The sequence below is a fragment of the Saccopteryx leptura genome, chromosome 3 (genome assembly GCF_036850995.1).
Source record: "Saccopteryx leptura isolate mSacLep1 chromosome 3, mSacLep1_pri_phased_curated, whole genome shotgun sequence".
Taxonomy (NCBI): domain Eukaryota; kingdom Metazoa; phylum Chordata; class Mammalia; order Chiroptera; family Emballonuridae; genus Saccopteryx; species Saccopteryx leptura.
In genome coordinates this window covers 279203593-279229229 of record NC_089505.1, presented here as the reverse complement: position 1 = coordinate 279229229, position 25637 = coordinate 279203593, and the positions used below count along the sequence as shown (strand labels likewise).

The window sequence follows — 25637 nt, the reverse complement described above, 5'->3', positions numbered from 1 at the left end:
CCAGCATGATGAAATCATTGCTATTGGTCATTGATTCAAACTTCAGCTCCTCTCCCCCCTCCTGAGGTAGAGTTCTATCTTTCTAATCACATGGTTGACTCTCCTGGCAACCAGCCCCCATGATTAGGTGCTTCCAAGTCACCTCATTCACATAACAGAAGTCAACTTTATCACTCCCAACACTTGGGAAATTCCAAGACTTTTGGGAGCTGTGAGCCAAGAACTGTGGATGCAGACCAAGTATTTTATAAATCATAATATTGCAGTAACCAAAGATGATATAGCTTTCAGGCGTGGTAGTATTCTCTGGCCTTCAGAATTTCTCCTGAAGGAATTTAGGATTTAAGGCAGGGCATTGTTTGAGTTTGGTCTCAGGCTGCTTCTATCGAGTAATCAACATTGATTGTGATTTTTGGTTTCATGTGACAATGGTATCAATGGAACCTGTGAGTATGGTATAGAAGTGGTGGCCCTTATGAATTCGACAAGCCTTGTGCTAAGTGAAAGCCAAGTTGGCAAAAAATGGCCCCAAGATATCTGTGTAAATGATTTTATCTAAAAGTATACACCAACCAGGAAGTTAGCTATTAGATACTCATTTAATTAATGAGAGCATTTCAAATTTTCTTCTACATTGGTAATGGACATGGTAGGGAAAAACAGAGAAGTCAAGAGAACTTAATGCTAAGAAGTACATAAGTTAAACTGAATCAATTCTTGTTTTGTTATTCAGAAATAATTTTCTAAGTCATTTGCAGTAGTAAAACAAGTTTCTAGAAGTTTTTCCTCATACACTCCAAATCTCAATAACTTCACAAGCCTTCAGAATTTTTTCCCAAGTGGTTCTGATATGGATATTGCATTTGGGCATTTGACTAATTAAAAATGTCAAGAACAGATAAATGCTTTAAAATAGAAAGCCATTTTGGCACAGGACTAATGTGTTTGGAAGATCCAAGTCATAAGGCGTAAAAGGTGAATCTTCTTTAGTGTTCACCACATCTTTCTCCCATACTTAACCTCTCACAATGACTTCCTATAGCCCTCACATCAAAATCTCAGCATTTCTTTCTGTCTTTCAAAGCCTTCAATAATCTGGCTTCATCTTTATCTGTCAAACAGGAATAATAGTTGCCCTATTTATCTCACAGGTTCTTTTTTGGTCAAGACAAAAGAAATAATACACGTGATAGTGATTGGAATGATCTAAATGTTATAGTATATATTTAAAAGGTAAGTCCTTCATGGCTATGCTTTTGCTTTATCCTCCTTCCTTTAGTGCCAGGATTTCTTTTCCCTAAACCCTAGGATCCCTAATATTTGGTAACTCCCATCTGCCAACCCAATCTCTATTGATGACCAGCACCACCTCTGCTGAATACTCCCTTTCTATCTTAGACCAAACAATGGTTCTTAAAGATCAGCATATCCTTGTCTTTATAAACTGGCTTCTGTTCATCAGACCCATCTTCAACTTCCTCTCCCATTTTTCTGAGTCTAGACTAACAAATCCACAGCCTCCTTAAAAACAAAAACAATGATTTCTGTTGGCCTTTCCTGGCCTGGCTTATTTTACTTTCACACAAGTTGTATATCTGAATCCTTCTTTCCTGTGAAACAGCCTTGCTTTGAGGGTACTGGGGATCTGAGTCTAACGGAAAAATTACCTTACCCAAAGCTGCTAGAATACGGTCATCAAGTACTGTGCAGGTGTAAAAGTCTAGACAGATGCAGGGACCAGAGAATGCTATCCAAGTCAATCTTCAAGATAAAGTGAGACAAGACAGATAATAAAAGTTGGAGTATGAGGACTAAACTCGGGATGCCTGATAGATTAAGATGAAGGACAGAGAGTAGACCATCACCTGGAACAGGCATTGTTGGCCTGCTGCTTCTACACATCTGCATGGTGTTTGGGAAGGCTGCTGGCCTCATTCAACAGGCCAGGGATGGAGCAGACATCCTGGTTTGAGAGTCACTCTCCTTTACTCAGAAAAACCTTCACTGACCTCCACTGTCTATAGAGAAAGTCCAGACTCTTTAACCTGGTATAATCACTGCTTTCCAGGCTCACCGGCTTGGGGACTAAACTGGTCACATTTCCTGAAATGATCAATTATGATGGCATGCTTAACAGCAGACAGTTTTGCTTGTTCTTAGGTTCTCCTGTTAAGTAGAGGCTTAAAAGTAGAACTGCTTGCTCTTAGGACCTAAGTTTGAAACTGACAAGGTGTCATTTCTATCACAGTTTTTTTTTTTTCTTTTGTGACAGAGACAGAGTCAGAGAGAGGGAGGGACAGATAGAGACAGACAGACTGGAAGGGAGAGAGATGAGAAGCATCAGTTCTTTGTTGCAGCACCTTAGTTGTTTATTGAGTACTGTCTCATATGTGCCTTGACCAGGGAGCTACAGCAGAGCGAGTGACCTTGTGCTCAAGCCAGCAACCTTGGGCTCAAGCCAGTGACATTTGGCCTCAAGCCGACAACCCCATGCTCAAGCTTATGAGCCCAAGCTCAAGCTGGATGAGACTGTGCTTCAGCCGGTGACCTTGGGGTTTCTAACCTGGGTCCTCTGCATCCTCATCTGACGCTTTATCCACTGCGCCACCACCTGGTCAGGTCTATCACATTCTATTGATCAAAGTGAGTCACAAGGCCAGCCCAGCTCAAGGAGGGTGGGGAGAGTTCACCTTTTGATGGAAGTGGTGGCATGCATAAGGGACTGCAAGAAATTGTTGCACCCACGTTTACAGACAAACCACAAAGAGAAGAAGAAAGGCAATCTTTATTTAGTACCTTGACTGAGGTACCAGTAGCTACATAAAATGTAGATATCTAGACAAGTGTCTATCTTGAAGGCAAAGGTAGCTGTCCAAGATTATTAAGGAGGCAAATAAACTGAAATATGATTTGCTCAGATTACCAATAAGGCTGCTATGCATGCTTTATCACCTTAAAAGTCTCTGAATCAAGAAGTGTCACTATTGTCTGCACCCAGTAGAGTTTTTCCAGATATTAGCTCTGAGAGCAAGAAAATAATAAGATATTCAGCTACTGCAATTTTTCTTTAGAGATTACTGGGCTTTTAAATGAAAACAGTAAATTTTCCTTTTCTGCAGTTTTGAGAAACCCTCAAACCATTTATGTAACGTAATTCAGAAGTTATAGGACAGTTTACAATGAAACATTTTTATGAGCAATCAAATGCAGCAGCCGAACGATTTTTCCCTTTTCAGCTTTAAAATGCTAAGACTTTTCAGCCACACTGTGATCCAAGGAGGAAAAGGAACACAGAGGAAAGAGTAGGAAGGCTTGGGCTCGTTTGCAAACTCTGCTCCTCACTAGCTCGTGGCCGGGGCTGGTCGCCCAGCGGCTCGCTGCCTCTGCTTATTCATTTTCCAGTGGGAGAAATAAATTGGGTTGTGCCGACCTGGCCCTTATGAACACTGGGCAGTGCTCTGAATGTTATTTTATCTCAGTAAATGAATAGCTAGGTACATAATAATAAAATATCTGTTGGGCAGATAAAATGTATTATGCTCACTTTGTTAAAAATAACGCTGCCCACGTGGAGGCCGTTGCCCAGGTGATATTAATGTGTGTTGGGGGGCAGGCAGGATCTTTGTAGCCTGGGGCTTGGTTTTGGGATTAAGCCTTTCCCACCGTTTTTAAGATGTGGGGCAGTACAATCCAATCATGCCTCAGAGAAGTGACTTTGTATTAGAGACTTCCCTATTTTGTATATTGGATTAAAGGTTGTGAAGCTACACTATAAAATGGGGGCAGAACGAGAGCTTGGGCTCTTGGTTCCTGGGATGATTAGCATGAGAGAGCAGAGAGAGCAGAGCAGAAAGCAGAAGGAGGCCATGTGGAGTAGCCCAAGAGAAGCAGCCAAGATGGCGGAGTGAGTGAGATGCCAGTTTGTGTAGAGTTTGTATCTGGGATAAGGAAGGAGATGGGGAACTGAGGAGAATAAGGCTGGTGAGCTAGAAACCTTTGATTCTAGAAAACTCGAATAAGTCAGTGGCTTTGTGAGCACTGAATGTGAGTGGGTTTTGGAGCCCAGTGTGTGTTTTTACTTGCCTGCCGGGTGCAAGCTAGGATTAAAAAAAATGGCCCACCAGTTTGTGGCTCCATTGTTTCTTTACCGACTGTCCGAATCCAATGCAAACCTGATGGACAGGAGGCTGCTGTGATGGTGGCCCTGGCCATGGCTTCTGGCTTTATAATATCTATATTGAATATTATTGGTTTCTTTGTAGAGGTATTGTTATTTTTATTATTATTATTATATTCAAAAGTCATATATGAATGTTAGCTAATTATAAACAGTTTAGACATATATAATGCAAACAAATCAAACCTATTACATCCCAATTTTCACCTATCTCTCTCCTCAGAAGTAACCACATTTGTACTTGGTGTGTATCCTTTCCATTTCATACTTTAAAAATATACACAACACACAGCCAACATCATACTCAGTGGGCAAAAACTACAAGGGTTTCCCTTAAGATTGGGAACAAGACAGCCAATGAGGTAATCTGTCACGTGGGTCCTCTCTACCCTTGCTCCTCCCCCCAATGGAAAGAAGAGGCAATCTTGATGATAAAAACCCTTCTCTGTTCTCTTGCCCCCCACCAAAGGGAAGATCACCAAGCCACCAAATAAGCCTTTATTTTTTATTGTTAATAGCACCTTGCCCCACCCTTCTTCCTATAAAAACCTTCCTTTTGTACAAACCCTCACAGGCCCTGCTAGTTGCTAGACAGGATGCTGCCTGATTCATGAATCATTTAATAAAGCCAGTTAGATCATAAATAAAAATATATTTTTAATTTATTGTTGTGTATGCATCTTCGTAATCTTTAAAAACAAAACTGGGAGACATAAAAGAACTTATCAAATGTTGGTGACTTCTGCTTCCCCCTTCCTTCCCTTGACTGCTTTGTTTTTTCTAAACGAACCCTCAAGCGGATAGCAGCAAACAACCCTTCCCTCCACTTCCTTGCCCTCAGTATTTTTCTGGGTCATTCCAAGTTCAGAGAGTGACTTTTACCTCAGATAACGCCCTTCTGATTCCCAAATCTAAATCTACCTTTGAATTCCTCCAACATTCTTTCAGCGTTACCTCAGGGAAAATCTTCCCTCTTTGGCTCCTGCTGAATCTACTCACTCTGTTAAAAAATATTGGCCCTCTGTCTGACTCTGGTGATAAATCTGAATCAATGAAAATGTCTGTTTGCTAATTTACCTTTCATGTTAACGTGTTTCTCTTGTGCCTGCTCTGTGCCAGACACCACGGACCACCGGTTGTGGGAGCATGTGTCAGGGGCCTGACCCAGGTTAGGGATCAGGGAAGGCTTCCCCAAGGAAGTGCTGACCTGAATTCCGAGAAGGGAGGAGGCAATCAGTGTGTACTTGTGATGTGGTCGAAGGGCAGGTCTGATGAGATTTGTATTTTAATACAATAATTCTGACTTCAGAAAAAAAAACAAAAACAAAAACAAAAAACAAGTTGAAGGGGTGCAAACATGTTACAGGTGAGATAGGCTACTAAGTAAGGTGACCAACTTTTTACGATGAAAAGGAGGACAAAAATAAATGGAAGAAAACAATATCGTAAATAAAAGAAACATTTTATTCATTGCAACAATAATAAACTGTACTATGATAAATGTATTATAAAAACATTTATAATATTTTATATTGTAATTATGCTTACATGCCTATTAATTTTTAATAATAATTTTAAGAAAAAAGTACTCATTTAGTAAAACTAAATATCAAACAAAACCACTAATTTGGAGTGATATACGGGTGTATTTATCATTTTCTAATTAAAAAATGTCTGTTTTATGCAACTATTTAATCAAAATGCATTATTAATAGATACGGTTTGAGGTTAGATTTCCATTTTAAAACTTGAACTTTGAGCTCTGGCCAGTTGGCTCAGTGGTAGATCGTTGGCCTGGCATGCAGGAGTCCCAGGTTCAATTCCTGGCCAGGACATACAGGAGAGGCGCCCATCTGCTTCTCCACCCCCCCCCCCCCCCGTCTCTCTCTTCCCCTCCCACAGCCGAGGCTCCATTGGAGCCAAGATGGCCTGGGCGCTGAGGATGGCTCTGTGGCCTCTGCCTCAGGCGCTAGGATGGCTCTGGATGCAACAGAGTGACGCCCCAGAGGGGCAGAGCATTGCCTCCTGGTGGGCATGCCGGGTGGATCCTGGTCGGGAGCATGCGGGAGTCTGTCTGACTGCCTCCCCGTTTCCAGCTTTGGAAAAATGCAAAAAAAAAAAAAATAATAATAATAAATAAATAAAAATAAAAAAATAAATAAAACTTGAACTTTGAGAAAATACTTGTAAATAAAATTATACGTATTTGGAAAGTATTAAATAGATAATGAATTAATAAAACGTGAATTGTGCTTACCTGTCTATGATTGAATATCTACTGAGAAAGAAATAATCGTGAGTCTACAATGTTGTATGTGCCATGTTGTGTTTCAGTAAGAAGTACACAAAGCCATTTGCATTCTCGGTATATCACGCTCTCTTTCAAGGTCTCCCATGCAGACAGAGCGCATGCATCTCATAATCACATCTCACCGCACTGTACTGATTCTTGACAAATCGTCATGTCAAATACAAATACGTCACATCACATGCAGTGGATTAACTGCATTGATCAAATACGGACATTTACAGATTAGTCTTCCAATATCAAAAAGGAGGACATGTAGGAGGACACTTTTTGAGGGAGGAGGGAACTTACAAAAGAAGGACTGTCCTCCCTAAAGGAGGAGGATTGGTCACCTTATCAGGACAAGTAAAATAGGGAAACTGAGATAGTTAAAGGTCAAGCAGTTACAGCCATTTAGTAAATCACAAAATCCTATCTGCTGTAACAAAGGACACTTAAGAGTAAATGGTTCATACTTCTCCTTCCAAGTCACTCAGGAAGTGAGATAGCAGAAATCCAATTAGGGCCATTTGTGCCAACCACACCCAAGGTTGGGTGAAATCAAGGGAATAAATTTCATTTTAACAAATGAATATTCCTTTGGGTCCCTCCCCTAAGACTTCCTCTAAACTCCCCGCCTTTAAAACCCTCAAGACCAAGGACCTGGGGCACACTCTCCCTCCCAGAAGCACCCCTGCCCCCTTTCTTCCCTCTCAGGCACCCATCTCCTAAACTCTAAGGTCCTCAGGAGACTCGTGACAGGGGAGCAGTGGGCAGCAGCAGCTAGTCCCAGGCTAACTCCCCGAGCGTGTTTCCAAGGCCCCCTTTTCTCTGACTTTTCACTGGGCCAATAGCAGCCCCACTTTGGTTCACTCCTGTCACTGTGACTTTAATTTTTCAGTGAGCCCAAGCAGCCCCGCCTAGGCTCTCTCCTGTTGCTTCTTCTATCCTAAGGCCTTCCTTGTTTCAAGGAAGTAAGTAATAGATAATACCCTCAAAATCATCTGAACTCGCTATGTGAAATTTTTCTTGCATGAAGTCAAGAACCCATATACTGCTGACCTCAGGCAGACCCGCTCCAGCCCGGTTCCTGTCTGTTAACATAGGAAGACGAGTTTCAAAGAATTCATATAAAAACAGATAGTATTTTTTTTTTTTACAGGGACAGAGAAAGAGAGTCAGAGAGAGGGATAGATAGGGACAGTCAGACAGGAACGGAGAGAGATGAGAAGCATCAATCATCAGTTTTTTGTTGCAACACCTTAGTTGTTCATTGATTGCTTTCTCATATATGCCTTGACCGCGGGCCTTCAGCAGACCGAGTAACCCCTTGCTCAAGCCAGGGATCTTGGGTCCAAGCTGGTGAGCTTTTTGCTCAAACCAGATGAGCCCACGCTCAAGCTGGTGACCTCAGGGTCTCAAACCTGGGTCTTCCGACGCTCTATCTACTGCACCACCTTCTGGTCAGACAAAACAGAGTAATTTATGAGGTTGAACAGCCTCTGATAATCTTGAAATGACATATTCTTTTTAAATTCTTAAATGTTCATCTATCACCTAATCCTCTGACAATTAAATCCATTTCGAGCATTAAGTATTATTTAGAATAAAAACCTGAAAATAATTATTTCTCAATTATGATGATTCATATTACCACCCAATCATTTCTACTATTTTTGGAGTAAACCTACGGCAGTCTTGCTATGGTCCTTGCTAAGAAAGAGGAAGGGAAAGAAGTTCAGCAGGATACAGTTGGTCTTTACATCTCAAAAGTTCACTCATTACCTTCCTTCCCTTACTGCTCCAGCTTTTCCCAATTTCACTCAAAATTATTTATTTATACATGACATATATATATATATATATATATATATATATATATATATATATATATTTCTTTTTTTACAGAGACAGAAAGAGATTCAGAGAGAGGGACAGACAGGGACAGACAGACATACAGGAAGGGAGAGAGATGAGAAGCATCAATCATTAGTTTTTCCTTGTGACACCTTAGTTGTTCATTGATTGCTTTCTCATATGTGCCTTGACCGTGGGGCCACAGCAGAGCAAGTAACCCCTTTCTCCAGCCAGCGACCTTGGGTCCAAGTTGGTGAGCTTTGCTCAAACCAGATGAGCCCACACTCAAGCCAGACACCTCAGGGTCTCAAACCTGGGTCCTCTGCATCCCAATCCGACACTCTATCCACTGCGCCGCTGTCTGGTCAAGCTACCTGACCCATATTTTTAGTATGATTATATTTATCGATAACTACTCAAGACCATTTATTGGGGGACAGTAATAAAATAAATATATAATATGAGCCAGAATCTCCAAGATGTATAATGTGACAATGTCAGAGGCATATAAAAATCAGGAGCATATTTCATTCTTGTCTCAACAGAGTGACATTAACTTTCATGGAGACAAACAGACTCTCACAAACACAGATCAGCTATTACCATTTAAGGATTGTCTCTGAGAAGAGAATCTTGTCTTCTAAAACTTTACTGATTCTAATTTAATCCACACTTTAAAATAATTAAAAATAAGCCCCACTAATGAGTACTGAAGATGGTGCTGTCCAGGTGACATTATTAAAATAAATCTTCATTTTAAGGGATAGTGATTTCTCCTTTATTTTATTTTTAAATTGTGATATTTAAGTTTTCAGGTCCCACTTTTGTGTCCTTTGCTGTCATAGTTCTGAACATCATTTTCCAGGATACTTGAATAATTTGTGGTTTTTTTTTTTTAAAAGAAGTGATTTCAAAAATGATGGGAAGAGTTTAGGTTGTGAATGGTTCTGCTTGGGAACACATCCTCCCTCCATTGAGATGATAAGAATGATAAGAAAAAGTAAAAACATTGAGGAAGTTAAAGCAAGAACCAGAAACAAGATATTGTGGATAAGTAGCAAACAATTTTGTTTACAGAGACACATGGGTAATTTTATGTGCTTTCAGTGGATGTGGCCAACAGGCAATTAACCCATTCTTAGTCTTCCCAAAAACAGATGTGACTAGTCCTAACTAGAGGAAAAATAATTAGTTTGAAGCTATTACATGCAAGAATTCTTAGTCTGAGTTTCTCATTGAAATGTGGAACAGAAATGGGAGAACATGGGGTAAAGAGTATTGGCTTTGGAAATTAGATTAATAGATGATTATGTGTATGTAATGTATATATATTATCATCTATCAGTCTTAATGAATAAACACATGTGAAGCATTTTGAAGATAGCAGCAGAGTAGGCGGATGCACAGACGCCCAGCTCTCACCACCAAACTGTAATACAAATCAATTTAGGAAAAATCAGTGTGAAAAACCAACTCTGGACTACAAGAACAGCTCTCAAAAACCAAGAAGCAAAGAAGAAGCCACAACAAACCTGGTAGGGAGTGCCTGAATCTCCCCTGCTTATAGGAACGGGGGGGGGGGGGGGGAGGGAAGACGGGTGAGGCTGAGAGCCCAGAGGGGATCTCACTCCAGGGAAAAGAGCAGAAAATACTACTCACAGCCACTTGCCTGGCGACCAGGGAGCGAGGGGTGTTGAAAGGACTGGCTAATCTCCCAAGTGGAAAGGAGAGAGAGATGGACAGACTGTGAGGGGCAAAGGAATGCAGGAGAGGACCTAAAAAAGCTGACTCATCCATGCTGGAGGCAGCCATAGCTGGGGGAGGGACTGATCCTTCCACAAAACAGAACCGAATTGCTTCCAGATCAGAAATCTCCAGACATCTCTTCAGCTCCAATCAGCACAACAAGACACAACTGAAAACAAGAAGTGGGGAGGAGGGGCAGTAACTCAGGTCTCCATGGTCTACACCTTCTCCTACTGAAGCTGAGAAAACACCCTGCCCCCAGAGAGATTAATTGGTGGAAGAGGCCTTCAGAGTCTCAGGTTACACCCACCGCATTACTGGATACAGTTTCAAGGAAGCCCCCTGCTGAGATCAGTAAACAAGACTATCACCTGTTAAGAAAACAAATAAATCAAGACTTCAAAGTGGCCCAAACCCGAAAGTGGATTACAAATAATAGCTGATACCAACCCAAGAAGACCTAGAAATAACAGAATTGAAAACTGAAGGCAGACAACACCAAGCCTAGACTTAACCAACTCTACAAACAAAACACCCAAATGCAGATAATGAGAAGACAAAGAAGTGCAATCCAAATGAAACCACAAGAGAAACCTTCAGGAGATGAACTGAGTGATATGAAAATAATCAAACTTCCAGATGCGGAGTTCAAAATAATGATTGTAAGGATGCTTAGGGATCTTAGAACAACAATGGGTGGTCATTATGAACACCGAAATAAAGAACTAGCAAGTATAAAAATGAATATTGAAATATTAAAAACGAATCAGTTGGAGATGACAAATACAATATCAGAAATAAAGACCACAATGGAAGGAATTAAAAACAAGATGGATAGAGCTGAGGATCGAATCAGCAAGTTGGGAGGATAACTTGAATGAAGACAAGAAAACAGAGAAGGAAAAAAGAAAAGAAACTCAAAAAGTCTGAGGAAACTGTTAGAGAGCTCTGTGACAACATGAAGAGAAATAACATCCGCATCATAGGGGTTCCTGAAGAAGAAGAGAAAGAACAAGGGATTGAGACTTTGTTCAATCATATCATAGCTGAAAACTTCCCTAAATTAATGCAGGAGAAACTCTCATAAGTTCAAGAAGCACAGAGAACTCCATTAAAGAGAAACTCAAAGAAACCTACACCAAGACACATCATAATTAAAATACCAAAGCTAAGTGATAAAGAGAAAATATTAAAAGCTGCAAGAGAAAAAAAAGCTATCACCTACAAAGGAGCCCCCATAAGGATGACATCCGACTTCTCAACAGAAACACTTGAGGCCAGAAGGGAATGGCAAGAAATATTCAAAGTAATGCAGAACAAGAACCTACAACCAAGACTACTTTATCCAGCAAGGCTATCATTTAAAATCAAAGGAGAAATAAAAAGCTTTCCAGACAAAAAACAACTCAAGGAATTCATTACAACCAAACCAATGCTGCAAGAAATGTTAAGGGGCCTATTGTAAACAGATCAAACTGGGAAAAGAATATAGCAAGAAAGGATTACAGCTTTAAAGAATAAAATGGCAATAAACAATTAAATATCAATAATAACCATAAATGTAAATGGATTAAATGATCCAATCAAAAGACATAGGGTAGGTGCATGGATAAGAAAATAGGACCCGTACATATGCTGTCTACAAGGGACACACCTTAGAACAAAAGATGCACATAGATTGAAGGTAAAAGGATGGAAAAAAACATTTCATGCAAATGGAAATCAAAAAAAGCTGGGGTAGCAATACTTATATCAGACAAAATCGACTTTAAAACAAAGGATATAGTAAGAGATAAAAAGGCCACTACATAATGATAAAGGGAGTAATACAAGAGGAAGATATAACCATTATAAATATCTGTGCACCTAATATGGGAGCACCTAAATATATAAAGCAGACTTTGATGGATTTAAAGGGCGAGATCAACAGCAGTACTATAATAGTAGGAGATTTCAATACCCCATGAACATCACTAGATAGATCCTCAAGAAAAAATATTAACAAAGAAACAGCAGACTTAAAGGACACACTAGATCAACTCAATTTAATAGATATCTTCAGAACCTTTCACCCTAAAGCAGCAGAATATACATTCTTTTCAAGTGCTCATGGTACATTTTCTAGGATAGATTACATGTTAGGGCACAAAAGTGGTCTCAACAAATTTAAGATGATTGAAATCATATCAAGCAATATCTCTGATCACAATGGCATGAAACTGGAAATGAACCATAACAGAAAAGCTCAAAAATTCTCAAACACATGGAAACTAAGTAGCAGGTTGTTAAATAACAAATGGATTAAGAATGAGATCAAAGAAGAAATAAAAAAATTCCTAGAAACGAATGGCAATGAGCATACAACAACTCAAAATTTATGGGACATAGTAAAAGCAGTACTGAGAGGGAAGTTCATAGCACTACAGGCACACTTTAAGAAACTAAAAAAAGCTCAAATAAACAACTTAACCCTGCATCTAAAAGAACTAGAAAAAGAACAGCAAGTAAAGCCCAAATGTAGTAGAAGGAAGGAAATAATAAAAACAGAGCAGAAATAAATGACATAGAGACTAAAGAAACAATACAGAGGATCAATGAAACTAGAAGCTGGTTCTTTGAAAAAGTAAACAAGATCGATGAACCTTTAACTAGACTAACCAAGAAAAAGATAGAGAGGACTCAAATAAACAAAATTAGAAATGAGAGTGGAGAAATAACAACTGACACAACAGAAATACAAAATATTGTAAGAAAATACTATGAAAAACTGTATGCCAAAAAACTAGATAACCTAGATGAAATGGATAAATTCCTTGAAACATACAATCTCCAAAAATCAATCTGGAAGAATCAGAAAACCTAAACAGACCAATTATACCAAATGATATAGAAACAGTTATCAAAAACTCCCAACAAAGAAAAGTCCAGGGCCTGATGGCTTCACAACTGAATTCTACCAAATATTCAAAGAAGAACTAACTCCTATCCTTCTTAAGTTATTTCCAAAAATTCAAGAGGAAGAAAGACTTCCAAGCTCCTTTTATGAGGCGAGCATAATTCTGATTCCAAAACCACACAAAGACAACACAAAGAAAGAAAATTATAGGCCAATATCTCTGATGAATATAGATGCTAAAATCCTCAACAAAATATTAGCAAACTGGATCCAACAATATATTGAAAAAATCATACACCATGATCAAGTGGGATTTATTCTGGGGAGGCAAGGCTGGTACAATATTCGTAAATCAATCAATGTGATTCATCACATAAACAAAAAGGAGAAAACCCACATGATAATTTCAATAGATGCAGAAACAGCATTTGATAAAATCCAGCACCCGTTCATGATCAAAACTCTCAGCAAAGTGGGAATACAGGGAACATACCTCAACATGATAAAAGCCATCTATGACAAACCCACAGCCAATATCATACTCAATGGGCAAAAATTAAAAGCAATCCCCTTAAGATCAGGAACAAGGCAGGGGTGACCCCTTTCACTACTCTTATTCAACATAGTCCTGGAAGTCCTAGCCACAGCAATCAGACAAGAAGAAATAAAAGGCATTCAAGTTGTAAAAGAAGAAGTAAAACTATCATTATTTGCAGATGATATGATACTGTATGTAGAAAACCCTAAAGTCTCAGTCAAAAAACTACTGGACCTGATAAATGAATTCAGCAAAATGGCAGGATATAAAATCAATACTCAGAAATCAGAAGCATTTTTATACGCCAACAATGAACAGTCAGAAAGAGAAATTAAGGAAACAATCCCCTTCACTATTACAACCAAAAAATAAAGTACCTAGGAGTAAACTTAACCAAGGACACTAAAGACTTGTACTTGGAAAACTATAAAGCATTGATAAAAGAAATCAAGGAAGATGCAAACAAGTGGAAGCATATACCATGCTCATGGTTAGGAAGAATAAACATTAAAATGTCTATATTACCCAAAGCAACCTATAAATTCAATGCAATATCAATTGAAATACCAATGACATACTTCAAAGATATAGATCACATATTCCAAAAATTTATATGGAACCAAAAAAGAAGACTCAGGAATAGCCTCAGGAATCTTAAAAAAGAAGAATAAAGTGGGAGGTATCACACTTCCTGATATCAAGTTATACTACAAGGCCATTGTACTCAAAACAGCCTGGTACTGGCATAAGAACAGGCATATAGATCAATGGAACAGAACAGAGAACCCAGAAATAAACCCACAGCTCTATGGACAACTGATATTTGACAAAGGAGGTAAGGAAATACAATGGAGTAAAGACAGCCTCTTTAACAGATGGTGTTGGGAAAATTGGACAGCTACCTGCATAAAAATGAAACTAGACCACCAGCTTACACCATTCACAAAAATAAACTCAAAATGGATAAAAGACTTACATGTAAGCCATGAAACCATAAGCATCTTAAAAGGAAACATAGGCAGTAAGCTCTCCGACATCTCTCAGAGCAATATATTTGCTGATTTATCTCCACGGGGAAGTGAAATAAAATACAGGATAAACAAATCGGACTATATCAAACTAAAAAGCTTTTGCACAGCTTAAGACAATAAGAACAGAATAAAAAGACAAACTACACAATGGGAGAACATATTTGACAATACGTCTGATAAGGGGTTAATAACCAAAATTTATAAAGAACTTGTAAATCTCAACACCAGGAAGACAAACAATCCAATCAAAAAATGGGAAAAAGAAATGAATAGACACTTCTCCAAAGAGGACATACAGATGGTCAATAGGCAAATGAGAAAATGCTCAACATCACTAATCATTAGAGAAATGCAAATTAAAACCACAATGAGATATCACCTCACTCTGGTCAGAATGGCGCTCATCAACAAAACAATACAGAATAAGTGCTGGCGAGGATGTGGAGAAAAGGGAACCCTCCTGCATTGCTGGTGGGAATGCAGACTGGTGCAGCCACTGTGGAAAACAGTATGGAGATTCCTCAAGAAATTAAAAATCGAACTGCCTTTTGACCCAGCTATCCCACTTTTAGGAATATACCCCAAGAACACTATAGAACTGCTCCAAAAGGAGAAATGCACCCCCATGTTTGTGGCAACATTGTTCACAATAGCAAAGATCTAGAAACAGCCCAAGTGTCTGTCAGAGGATGAGTGGATTAAAAAGCTTTTGTACATATATACTATGGAATACTACTCAGCCATAAGAAATGATGACATCAGATCATTTACAATAACATGGATGGACCTTGATAACATTATATGAAGCTCGCCTGACCTGTGGTGGTGCAGTGGATAAAGCGTTGACCTGGAAATGCTGAGGTCGCTGGTTCGAAACCCTGGGCCTGCCTGGTCAAGGCACATATAGGAGTTGATGCTTCCAGCTCCTCCCCACCTTCTCTCTCTGTCTCTCTCTCCTCTCTCTCTCCCTCTCTGTCTCTCTCTCCCCCTTTCTCTCTCCTCTCTAAAATGAATAAATAAAATAAAAAAAAAACATTATACAAAGTAAAATAAGTAAATCAGAAAAAACTAAGAACTATATGAATCCATACATAGATGGGACATAAAAATGAGACTCAGAGACATAAACAAGAATGTGATGGTAACGGGGGGGGGGTGGGGGGTGGGGGGTGGGGGGGTGAGGAAGGAGAGAGGGGGTGGGGGAGGGGAGGGGCATAAAGAAAACCAGATAAAAGGTGACGGAAGAAAATTTGACTTTGGGTGAGGGGTATACAGCATAATCTAATGTCAAAATAATCTGGAGATGTTCTCTCTCAACATATGTACCCTGATTTATCAATGTCACTGAATTAAATTTAATAAAAAAAAAATACCATAAAAAATCCCCACATATGTGTAAAATTATCTTTATCGCTATCTTCATATCTACATTTACATGACCTAGTAAACACTCAATGGTTGGATGCCTTTTGTTATGATTGTAGTTCTCAAGGAAAGATCGGTTTAGAGTTGTTGTGGTAGATTGAATAACAATCTCCAACGATGTCCACATCCTAATTTTTGGAACCTGTGGATATAATCTTACATGACCAGAAAGGCTTTGTAGATGTGATCAAGTTGAAGTTTTTGAGATGGGGAGATTATTCGGGATTACCAAGTGGGTTCTAGGAAGACACAAGAGTCCTTATAACAAGGATGCAGAAGGAGTCAGAGTCAGAGAGAAAGCTATGTGACAACAGAGCGGAGAGTCAGAGAGAAAAGAATTGAAAGTGCTAGCTTTAAAGATGGCGGAAGGGAACCATGAGCCGAAAGATGAGGCTGCCTTTGAAAGCTGAAAAGGGCAAGCAGACAGATTCTGTCCTGGAACCTCCAGAAGGACTGCAGCTTTGTGGGCTTGTTTTAGATTTGTGAACTTCAGAACTGTAAGATAATAAATTTGTGTTGTTTTAAGCCTCTAACTTCATGGTCATTTGTTACAGCAGCATCAGGAAACTAATACAGGTGTGGTTGAAAAGGAGGTGTTGGAGTTCCCTCAATACCATGTCTTTCTAGGTGGCCCATCTGTGAAGACTCATAGCCCTAAACCTTCAGGAGCCAGAGCTTTGAAGGAAAACTCTGAAGGCACGCTGAGGAAGGCCCCCCAGTGCTATCTTTGGAGACTTGCAAGCAGGTACCTTGTCTTCTACATCACCAGTACACAAATTGTACCTGGCCATGACCTCCTTTTGAGCAGAGGTGGGATTTAGTGGAAGCTCACAGGAGCCAAGGAAGAAAGGGAGAAACAGGAGCCCACCCACACACATGGCAAGTGGTGGATTGTCGGCTGTGGTTTTCCTGAAAGGCTCTTAAATGGCTTTCAGAACATTCTTTGTTGGGGCTCTACATTCTTTGGCAGGGTTGTCATGACCCAAGGGGTGTGGCCAGCAACCCACATCCTCTGGGGTGTTTTGTGGGCTGCTCTGCAGCGTGGCACAGGGACCCTGCCTTGAGAGACCTGTTTCCCTCTCAATCTATTACTCAGAAGTCTTGATCCCTTTCTGTTTATCCTTGAGATAAAAAATATCTCTTCAATCTTTCACTGTGAAAGGAGATTATCCCTAAATTTTGGCAAACTGTTATTTAGAGTCCTTACACCTGCTAAAATGTCATCTCAAGTCCCCAAAGCCCAAAATAAGAGTCAACGTCTCACTCTTTCCTCAAGCAATGATTCAGCCAGTGTGGTCAGACAAGAGGCCATTATCCTATTCTGTAACGTCTCGCTTGCTCTCTGGTGCTCTCATATACACCCCTAGTCAATAGCTGTATTAAAGCACTTTTTCCAATATTTTGGAATCGTTTGTCTTTCTCTCCCCCAAATCAATTCATTCTTCGGTGCTGGAATCATGTCTAAAGAGCTTGGTATTCCCAACATAATGTTACTGATTTTTTTTCTTTTATGATCAAACTTTACCTTATGGAGTTGATTTGATACCTGCCAGATGTGGTTTCTATTTAAAAATTGAAGCATAGTTTACATACAATCCATCTAAAAGGATTCAATATTCAACGACTTTTGACAACAAATAAAACACGACAGTTGAGTACAACAAACAAGAGGCAATTACTATTCATGTGTTTTTTTTCACCATGAATTAGTTTTGCCTATTTTTGGACAACATACAAATGAAATAGTACAGTTTACACATTTTTGTCTAGCTTCTTTTACTTAGCCTAAATGGAAGTCTTAAGAGTCATCCATGTTTCCGCATCATCACTATTTTTTTTCTTTTTATTTCTGATTAGTATTCCAGTTTGTGAATATCCCACAATATGTTCATCCATTTTCCTGTTGATGAACATTTGGACTAGTTCCAGCATAGGGCTATTATGAATAAAGTTCCTCTGAATATTCTTGTGTAAGTCTCTTTGTGCCTTTCATTTCTGTTGGGAAATACGAGTCATTGAATAGTTGTAGAAGTTAATTTTATAAGAAACTGAAACACTGTTTCCTACATTTTTGTACCATTCTCCATTCCTACTAGCAATATTTGAGAGTTTCAGCTTCACCATATCTATCTTCATCAACTTTGGTATTATCATACTTTATATTTTACTCATTTTAATGGGTGTAAAATAATATTTCATTGTGGTTTTAATTTGCATATCTGTGATGATTAGTAATGTTAAAAATTTAGACACATATTGTTTAACTTTCAAATATTTTTTTCAGATATCTCATTGTTATTGATTTTTATTTAATATCATGTTGGTCAAATAAGTTTGTAAATATGATATATATGTTTGCTCATTTATAGTTTCCATTAGATGTGGGGAACAGGCTGTAACTAGGCAGGATTCTTATAGCCTAAGGCTTAGTTTTAAGACTAAGTCTTTCCCACCCTTCTTGATGTGGGGTGGTGCACTCTCATGAGGAATCCCATTATGCCTCAGATAAATGACTTTGTATCAGAGACTTCCTTGTTTGTATATTGGATTAAGGGTTTTGATTTCTATACTATAAAGTGGGGCAGACTGGGAGCTTGCTCTATCTTGGTTCCTGAGGTTAGCATTAGAGGAGAGAACAGAGAAACCCATGCTGTAGGAGAGCAGAGAAAAGCCACATGGAGGGGGACAAGAGAAGCAGCCAAGATGGTGGAGTGTTGAAGGAGAAGCCAGTTTGTGCAGAGTTGTGCAGAGAGAAGGAGATGGGGAACTGAGGTGAATGAGACTGGTGAGGTTAGAAACCTTTGATTCTAGGAAACTCGGATAAGTCATTGGCTTTGGGAGCCCTGAATGGAAAGGGAAGTGTTTTTCCACTGTGAGTATTTCTTGCCTACTGGGTAAAGCTAGGATTAAAGCTAATGGCCCACCAGTTCTTGGCTCCATTGTTTCATTACCATCTGTCTGAATCTAATGCGAACCTGCATGGTCCAGGCTGCTGTGATGGTGGCCATGGCTACTGGCTTACCATATCATTAGGGTCATAAAATGTACTCTAATTTTAATTCTTTTCATTTTAGTAAGTTTTGTTTTATAGTTCAGTGTACTTCATCTGTCTTGGTTAATGGTCCATGTGCAATTAAGAAGCCTGTATATTCTGCCATTGTAGGGAATTTTGTTCTAATACGTCAATTAGGTTAAGTTGATTGATAGTGCATTCCAACCTTTTGCAATTTCACTATCTTTTTCTACTTTTTCTTTTTCTTTTTTTTTTTTTTTTTTTTTTACCAGTTTTTTGTTGCAACACCTTAGTTGTTCATTGATTGCTTTCTCATATGTGCCTTGACCACAGGCACTCAGCGGGCTTGAGCCAGCAACCTTGGGTCCAAGCTGGTGAGCTTTTGCTCAAACCAGTTGAGCCCGCATTCAAGCTGGCGACCTCGAGGTCTTGAACCTGGGTCCTTCCACATCCGAGTCCGACACTCTATCCACTGCGCCACCGCCTGGTCAGGCATACTTTTTCTATCAGTTACTGAGAAGGTGATGTTAAAATATTTAGTATGATTGGAAAACTACCTTCCTCTCATTTCTCCTGTTTTCTGATTTTGCATTATGTATTTTGAAGCTGTTTTTTTCTTTCTCCCATCTCTTTCCCTCCCTTTATTCTGTCTTTTCTACCTTCTTCTGGATGAATCAGTTAATTTTTCTAATATTTCATTTAATCTCTTGTATTGGTCTTTAAGTTCTACCTCTTTGTAATGCCACTGCATGATTTTTTTTTTTTTTGGAGTTGTTTTAAATACTAAAATATACAACCTTAAATTGTCATAGTCTGAGGATGTCCTCCTAGTCGCTTCTCTAATGCCCCACTCCATACTCAGGGCCTACACGGAGCTGTACTATCTCATCTATCCATGTACTTTGTTTCTATGTCTCCTTCACATTTTGTCCTAAGATCCAAGGACCCTTCCTTTGCCTCTGTACCTTGTTCCCTGAGCCCACGCAGCCCAGCTGGCTCACTTCTTTTACCCTTGTAACTTTCTAAATAAATTTTTTGAAAAAAAAATCACAACTCGCTTTAACTAAATAACATACAGTTCTCATTCCACAGTGGAGGTTAAGCCTTTTTTACTACTCCTTTCTATTATTCTCATGAAGTCTTGACTTACAAATCTTCCATGTCATGATGTATGCAGGTGTTTGGGCTTAGGTTGCTTGGCATGACCCTTGCAGGCAACAGTGCATTGCCCAGAGATGGAAAACCACACAAACAGTAGAGCCCTTACAAGAAGTTGTCTTCTCAAGGCCTTTCTCTGTTAGGGGTGGTGTTCATTAGACTTTTATACCCCTCCTGCCCAACCATTTCCTCATTTCCTGTTACAAAGTGGTGCAACCTCACCAATAGTACACAATAATAGAGTTGCTTCCAAATGGGACAATCACTACATGCCCCAGAACCACAGTTGCCATGGAGGCGCATGTAATTGTGAAGCTGAAGGCAGAGCCTCCCAAACCTTGAGAACCCATTGCTGAGTAAGAGGAGCTAACAAACTACACCCTGACAGCAAGCTGCAGGGGTGGTGGCGCAGTGGCAGTTACCAGCGCAGTGGCATATCTTGCCTTTGATCATGTCCTTTAAACCAAGAATCAGTCTGCCCACAGGGGCAAGTACCAAAACCTGGAAAAGCCAGTCCTCTTCTGGACTGAAGACCCCTTGTAATAGGGACACTGTAAAAAAAGCAAATGACAATCACCTGAGTGTAAAGGCTGATTTCGGTGCATCAGGCTGTAAGTCACTGAGAAAGAACTACGTTTCCCCTGAGAATTACTATTTTCTTTTCTGGTCTATTTGGTTTTCTCTGTTTCACTCCAGCTTTTCTTCATGATTTTCTTTTTCCTCTGCTCTTTTTGTCCATGCATGTTGATTCGTCTGCAAAGAGAGTGAAGTGTAGGAACCATCCTTTCATTCTTTCCTTTTTCTTTTTCTTTTTGCGACAGAGAGAGGGACAGATAGGGATAGACAGATAGGAAGGGAGAGAGATGAGAAGCATCAATTCTTTGTTGAGGCACCTTAGTTGTTCATTGATTGCTTTCTTATGTGTGCCTTGACTGGGGGGCTACAGCAGACCAAGTGACCCCTTGCTCAAGCTAGAGACTTTGGGTTCAAGCTGGTGAGCCTTGCTCAAACCAGATGAGCCCACGCTCAAGCTGGCAACTTCAGTGTTTAGTATCTGGGTCCTCTGCATCCCAGTCAGATGCTCTATCCACTGTGCCACCACCTGGTCAGGCTCTTTTCTTTTTCTTTATTTCTTTTCTTTGTGTGTGTGTGTGTGTTTTTCTGAAGTTGGAAATGGGGAGGCAGTCAGACAGACTCCCACATGTGCCCAACCGGGATCCACCCGGCATGCCCACCAGGGGGCAATGCTCTGCCCATCTGGGGCATTGCTCTGTTGCAACCAGAGCCATTCTAGTGCCTGAGGCAGAGGCCACAGAGCCATCCTCAGTGCCCGGGCCAACTTTGCTTCAATGGAGCCTTGGCTGCGGGAGGGGAAGAGAGAGACAGAGAGGAAGGAGAGGGGGAGGGGTGGAGAAGCAGATGGGCACTTCTCCTGTGTGCCCTGGCTGGGAATCGAGCCCAGGACTCCTGCATGCCAGGCTGACGCCCTACCACTGAGCCAACTGGCCAGGGCCTCTTTTTCTTTATTTCTTTATTGCTCGCCCATCCCTAACTCACCCCCAACAATGACACCAGACCAGAAAGGCACAAACACCCTCCCAGAGTGCTGTCCACCACTGCAGTAGCCCCTTGGGATTGCTGAAGAACATGTGTAGTGCTTGATGATGCTTTGCATCAACGTTTGACTATGGGTTCATTTGCTTGGTGTAAAATTATAGGCTAACCTAGAAATGACTACTGTGCCTTGTAATTATTGTAGTCAATGGAATAATTTAAATAAATTAAGTTTTACAATGCTTTGCAGACATAAGGTAATATTATTTGGGCAGTACTGCCAATTCTCTAAGTTTAAGGAACCTGTAGTACAGTTCTCATTAGGAGAGAAGACTAGTGCCAACACCCTGTGTTCTGATGTTAGAGAATCTCAGTTAGAGAAACAATATGAGCACTCCTCCCATTTTCAGGTATTTTTGTATTTCCTATCTGACTCCTGTATCTACTCAATTCATAAAAGGGATAAAATGATTATATTTATTTATTTATTTATTTATTTTTAATTCAGTGAAAGGAGGGGAAGCAGAGAGACAGACTCTCGCATGTGTCCTGATCAGGACCCACCTAGCAAGCCCACTAGGGGGCTGATGCTCTGCCCATCTGGGGTGTTGCTCCATTACTCGGTTAATTGAGCTCTTCTTTGTGCCTGAGGCAGAGAATGGAACCATTCTCAGCGCCCAAGGCCAACTCACTCCAATTGAGCCATAGCTGCAGGAAGAGAAGTGAGAGAGAGAGAGAGAGAGAGAGAGAGAGAGAGAAGAAAAGAGAGAGAAGTGAAAGGGGGAGGAATGGAGAAGCAGATGGGCGCCTCTCCTTTGTGCCCTGATCGGGAATTGAACCCAGGACTTCCACACACTAGGCTGATGCTCTACGACTGAGAAAACCGGCCAGGGCCAAATGATGATATTTATTGACTCATGCCTTAAATACCAAAGTTTCTTTAGGCTCAAGTTCAGTAAGGCTATGGAAATGATGGTCAGACTGAGCTTGAGTCTTCTTAACAAAAGCATCCATGGAAGGAGTTCTTACCCCTCTGTTCACACTTCCCAGGAAACAGCTCTTCTTTCAGAGGGTAAACCTGGGCCACTCTTGCAGGGAGGGAACCCGGGACAACCTATTTTGCTCTACAACCTTGGGATACTTGTTTGACTGAAATATTTTCAATTTAATAGGTCTCTTGGTCATTATGCTCTTGATTTGTTTTGTTTTTATTAGCAAAAGATGAAAGAAAAGATCAGAAGTACTGGCATTGGTTGGTAAGTATTTTATAGGAAATCGTGGTATGACTCTAACTCATCTCATTTATAGAAGGTAAGAAACTCTGAAACTCGGGCCTTTTTAAACAAAATTTTTCATTCAACAAACATTTATTGAGTGCTCTGTAGGAATTTTTCTATAGCTAGGGCTACAATGATGAGTGAAACCAGATATAAGCCTGACCTCATGGAACTTTAGAGGACATTAGCCTTACCAGTCACTAACAATGAATGGGAAGATGCCTGTCTTTCATTTCTTAATGTCCCTAACCAGATTGAGCTATTGTTTTGTTCTATGGATCTCATATGAGGTCCTAAAAACCATATACTCTTGTTGCCACAATCTTATGCATTTTTTTAAACATTATGCTAAATTTTTAAATATTTTATTGTTATTCTTTATAATGTAGATTAAAATCCGTAATGAGAAACCTACTGCATTTCTTTTAATCTAAGATACTGTCAATTTAAAAGCACTTATTTTGTATACTACAATGAATGTAAACATTTGTCGATTAAACTGATAAGTCAACAAGTTTAAGACAAACCTGATATTAGAGATACTAAAATGGGAACAAGATAGTTCAGTGCTCCCCAAAGAGTGGTCTCTGGACCAAAATCACCAGCACCACATGAACACTTGCTAAGAATGCAAATTATCCAGGTTCACCCCAGACCTCTGAGGTGGGACCCACACAATCCAGGTTTAACATATCCTCCAATTGATTCTCATGTGTGATAAAAATTTTCAGAACCACCGTAACTATGCATCTTAGCATCATTGTAATATGATATTTCAAAAAAAAATTCAAAGATTCAATCATTTGAGCAAACATTTATTGAAAACCTATTACATGCAAGGGATCACTCTACAAGTACAGTTTATACCCAGAGTTTAACAGGACTTATTGCCAACCAGAAGTTTACAGTTTAGAGGCAGATTTGTCACTCAGGAACTAAAAGTTCAGCCCAAATGTGATGAGTGCTATGGCTGAGATACCCTCAGCGCACTTGGGAAGCTTCTGACTTTAATATTGGTGAGGACTTCATGATGAAGGTGGCGTTTCAAACCGGACCTTGAAGGACATGCAGGATTTTATTTTTCTGAATGAAAATAAATGAGAAATAATATTCCACAAAAGATATTTCCTTCCCAGTGCCCATTCTTATATAAGCGAATTCCTGAAAATGTGAGAAACTGATTAGCAAGGCACATGATGAAGAAATAAGTGTGATGGCAGCCGTGACAACCCTCTCTTGAACTATCTGGAGACGTGTTCACCATCAGCACCTTGGTGCCGACAGAGATGCCAGTGAGTGCCAGGGGAAAAGGCAAGCCTGAGCAGTTCCCTTTATCAGCTGTGATGCCCACGATGGAAACGTTGTTGCTGAGAGGTAGACCGTGTTCCAGAGCAAACAGTTTCAGTGGAAGCACACAGCTAAAGCCCCAGCAGAACAAGTCTTGATATTGTGTATTTTGTATCCAAGCATGGCCGCAGAGGTGTCATCCAATGAAAGGACCCTTGCTAATCTCATTTCCATTGTACCCATTGATTTGGGGGCACATAAAATTTGAAGCACAGAAGACTTGTGTTTAAAAGATAAGTTTAAAATAACAAAGATAAAGGAAGACAAATTTTAAACCCCAGCAGCAGTGTAATGGCCAACTTAGACTATAGTCTATTCCATAAGTTAATTTAATTTTTTCATTATTTTTGCCTGCGGATCATTGCATACCATGTTTGTGCTGCTCACATGTTTACGTTGGGGAGGTTCAGCCTTTCTGTTTATAGGAGATGGCAACTACTCACCCAAGAAGTGTTTAAGACAATTCACTTCTCTTCAATAAGGAGAGGAGTTGTTAATGTGGGAACTGCAAAAGGTGTTTGGAGTTCGAGCTGTTCCCAGGGATTTCGAGAATAATTACACAACCAGGCTTGTTTCCAACTCCTGAATTCAGGAGACAAAAGGAAAGGAAATCTCTGACAAAAGGAAGCAGAGTAAACCTTGTCAACTCGTGTGGCTAAAGGATGCTTCCTTTAGCACAAACACTTCTTTCTCATTTTAGTGGGACATTAGCCCCTGACTCCACCTGTCATCTCTTCTGCCAGTGTGATGGACTTAATGTTGTATTCTCTACTTGTCAGGCATAGGGTACAAAACACACAGGCAGGCTCTCAGTGAGCCTGGAGGCTTTGAGATGAGCAGTCTCCATCATCCCCTTCTTGGTTAACCCTTCTGCACATCACATCGGTGGGGTGGGGCCAGACTCTCTTTCCCACTGTTCCACCACCTTGGAAACCTAATGAATCCTTGTGTTAGACAATGGGACCATCATGGACCCAAAGGGGTACTAACTACAAACTGAGAAAAGAGCCTTCTTATCTGAAATGAGACTGTGTTTTGAAAAGTCATAAACTCCACGTTTTTCTGCTTGTAGTGTCATCCTCAAGGCATGAGGAGTAACTCTTCAAAGGCTTGTTTAACATGCCAGTTGATGCGTTTGAGTTGTATGCACCATGTCATGTGGAGATTACAGTCTGAGGCTCTCATTACTTGCCTCCACCTGTTAAAATGCAGTGGATAAGAGAATGTAAGATTTCTACATGGTCATAAGGTTTTTACCTTGGGGGAAAGTAGAAGCAAGCAAAGGCCTACAATCATGGTTTTGGATATTCAGAAAAAAGTATACATTCAGA

General features: G+C 40.0%; 1 long non-coding RNA gene across 2 annotated transcripts in view; it reads left to right on the top strand.

Annotated features, from left to right (window-relative positions):
• Window positions 1-25637, top strand: part of LOC136400985 (uncharacterized) — a 38952-nt gene that overhangs the window by 11822 nt on the left and 1493 nt on the right. The window contains exons 2-3 of one of the 2 annotated variants that reach the window (XR_010750443.1): window positions 22898-22938; window positions 25379-25531. This is a non-coding gene — a long non-coding RNA (uncharacterized lncRNA). The remainder of the gene's footprint in view (window positions 1-22897; window positions 22939-25378; window positions 25532-25637) is intronic. The other variant, XR_010750442.1, reaches the window with a different exon arrangement.